This window comes from Urtica dioica, chromosome 8, assembly GCF_054948205.1.
Source record: "Urtica dioica subsp. dioica isolate 48M chromosome 8, U.dioica_male_clone48M_v1_H2, whole genome shotgun sequence".
Classification (NCBI taxonomy): domain Eukaryota; kingdom Viridiplantae; phylum Streptophyta; class Magnoliopsida; order Rosales; family Urticaceae; genus Urtica; species Urtica dioica.
The window spans coordinates 18,361,783-18,365,503 of NC_142763.1; positions in this window are offsets into that span (position 1 = coordinate 18,361,783).

A 3,721-nucleotide genomic window follows, 5' to 3' on the forward strand; every position below is an offset into this window, starting at 1 on the left:
TAAGACACCTTTTGAACTGTGGACGGGAAGAAAACCTAGTTTAAGGCACCTGCATGTTTTTGGTTGCCCAGCGGAAGTAAGAATTTATAATCCACATGAAAGGAAACTGGACTCAAGAACAATCAGTGGTTTCTTCATTGGTTATCCAGAAAAATCTAAAGGGTATCGATTCTATTGTCCTAACCATAGTACGAGAATTGTTGAAACTGGTAATGCTAGGTTCATCGAAAATGGTGAAGTCAGTGGGAGTTTGGAACCACGTAATGTGGAAATCCAAGAAGTTAGAGTGCAAATACCTTTGCCTCTACCTTCTTCTCAAGTTGTTGTTCCTGTTCATGTTGACCATGATAATGATTTGCAAGAACAACAAATTAACGACCAAGCACCATTGAATGACGTCGTACCAAATGAACCTATCATAGATGAACCACAAGAAGTCGCATTAAGAAGATCTGTAAGAGAACGAAGATCCGCTATTTCTGATGATTATGTGGTTTATCTACAAGAGTCGGAATACGACTTAGGAATTGATAATGATCAAGTTTCGTTTTCACAAGCCATAGAAAGTGAGAATTCTATTAAGTGGTTAGACGCCATGAAAGAAGAGCTAAAATCAATGGATCACAACGAAGTTTGGGACCTTGTTGAATTGCCTGAAGGTTGTAAAAGAGTCAGGTGCAAGTGGGTCTTCAAGACCAAACTCGACTCAAATGGCAATATCGAAAGACACAAGGCTCGACTCGTTGCCAAAGGTTTTACTCAGAAAGATGGTGTTGATTAAAAAGAGACCTTTTCACCTGTCTCTAAAAAGGACTCTCTGAGGATTGTTATGGCTATGGTAGCTCATTATGATTTAGAGCTCCATCAAATGGATGTGAAAACTGCCTTTCTGAATGGGAATTTAGATGAAGAAGTGTTCATGGATCAGCCTGAAGGTTTTGTGGTTGACGGAAAGGAACATATGGTATGTAAATTGAAGAAGTCAATATACGGACTTAAACAAGCTTCCCGACAATGCTATCTCAAGTTCAACGATACTGTCACATCTTTTGGATTTAAAGAAAACATCGTTGACCGATGTATATATCTGAAGATCAGTGGGAGTAAGTTTATAATTCTGGTTTTGTATGTTGACGACATCTTGCTTGCAACTAATGATCTTGGTTTATTACGTCAAACCAAGGAGTTTCTCTCTAAGAACTTTGAAATGAAAGATATGGGTGAGGCATCCTATGTGATCGGAATAGAGATATCTCGTGATAGATCACAAGGATGGTTGGGATTGTCTCAGAAAGCATACATTAATAAAGTTCTTGAGAGATTCAAAATGGACAAATGCTCTGCAGGTATTGTTCCAATTCAGAAGGGAGATAAATTTAGTCTCAATCAATGTCCAAAGAATGAATTGGAACGCAAACAAATGGAACAAATTCCTTATGCATCTATTGTTGGAAGCTTGATGTACGCACAGACTTGTACCAGACCAGACATCAGTTTTGCTGTCGGAATGCTAGGCAGGTATCAAAGTAATCCAGGAATAGATCATTGGAAAGCTGCAAAGAAAGTACTAAGGTATCTGCAAGGAACGAAGGATCGTATGCTCACTTATAAAAGATCCGATCACCTCGAGGTGATAGGATATTCAGATTCAGATTATGCCGGATGCGTGGATTCCAGAAAGTCCACTTTTGGCTATATGTTCCTTTTAGCCGAAGGAGCGATTTCATGGAAAAGTGCGAAGCAGACTGTCATTGCTGCATCCACTATGGAAGCTGAGTTCGTAGCATGCTTTGAGGCTACGGTTCATGGGTTATGGTTGCGGAACTTTATTTCGGGGCTTGAAATTGTCGACACTATCGCTAAGCCGCTGAAAATTTACTGTGATAATTCCGCAGCAGTCTTCTTTTCTAAGAACGACAAGTATTCGAAGGGTGCTAAGCATATGGAGATAAAATACTTTGCCGTTAAAGAAGAAGTTCAGAAACAAAGGGTGTCAATCGAGCACATTAGCACAAAGCTTATGGTAGCAGATCCATTAACGAAAGGATTGTCCCCAAAGGCATTTAGTGAACATGTCGAAAGAATGGGGATTCTTTGATGTCATCGTTGATGTTATTTTTTATGTTTATGTGATTGACACTTTGAGCTCGTTTATTTTGTTTCTGATATGAAGTTGTGAATCTTGTTTTCTATTATGATTAGTATATACATGAATGCATTATATGATCAAGATTCGGACCATTATGAATACCTTATTACGTGTCATATTAGGTGTGAAGCTAGTACTGTGATACATGGAAGGGACTATGTCGACAAATTGACGTACAACCGCTATGATCCTTATTAGTTTTCATACTTAATAGAGACTTTATGATGTAACCAATATTATGACGAATTTATCTTATACTATGCGCACTTATGTCTTATTATTAAACTATATGGTATGACACATGGGCCAAAGTGGGAGAATGTTAACCCACGTAATATCCTAGGCCCGTACGTGGGATGTATGTGGGTATTGGCCCACGTGCAATATCTGTTTAATATTTTAGATAAATTATATTGGTTAATTAATTAAAAGGTAAATTCCTATTATACCCTGATGGTGGGTCTATATAAAGAGAAACCCTAGGGATTGGTCCTCTCTCAACCTATTACGTAGTTTTCTCTGCCATCAAAAGAAAGCTCTAAAGTCTAAAGAGGTCAAGAGAGAGAAACCAATTCCGGTGATCATCCGCTGCCGTCACCGTCACTCTCGTCATGGATCGAGGTAGGTTTTCTCAATCCCTAATGTTCTGTGAAAATCATCTAGTTCTAAGATCTTGGCTAATTAGGATCGTTTAAATTATGCTTACAATTCAATGTCTGATATTCAGGCTCTCTTACATGTCTATCGGGCATTAATCATTCTCTGAATAAATGAGTAGCTCCTTTCCTAACTCACAATCCTACACGAATTTCGATAAAGTATAGTCTGAGTTAGCAGTTGTTAGAGACCAAAGTACTAAAACACCCTCTTGAGCTATATATGCTTGAACTTTTATTTATTTATTTTATGAAAATTTCGATACACAATCCCTGTTGAATTCCTACCAATGAACTTGACGAAGTTGTCGTTTGAATGCGTTCAGAAAATGACAGAACAGTCTAAAAGCTCAATTGGAGCAGTATTGATATCCATTCATGTATATCCAAGTTGTTTCACGTCAAGAATTCATTATTGTTTTCCTTTTCCCTTATTCAACGGAAAATCACATGGGGGCCATAAGTTTCACGCAGCACTGTGCAATAAATATACACCTGCCCCTATAAATAAAGTCAAATATAATACGGTACTTACACATGCATGTTCTTTTATTAGTCTTAAAATTGTAGAATATAGAGAGATAAACTGGAAGTCGGAGCTCTTTGAATTCAAAGCAACAAAAAAGAACAATAGTTAGGTAGCACATAATTACCCACTTGGAAGGTATTGTTCTTTGCTCATTAATATGTTTCATCTGTAATTTTATTTTACTTTAAAGCTATGACTTGCATTTACCTCTGTTACTTGTCAGAGTATTGGTATGTAGTAGTTGTATAGCTCGGAGTTCCCTTATAAACAATTTATATTCCCTTATTTTTTTAGTTTATTCTAATTTGATATAAATAATTAATCTCGATATGTGATCAAAAGTAATTATATTAAAAAAGTCATTAAAAATATAAATCTTAATTACAA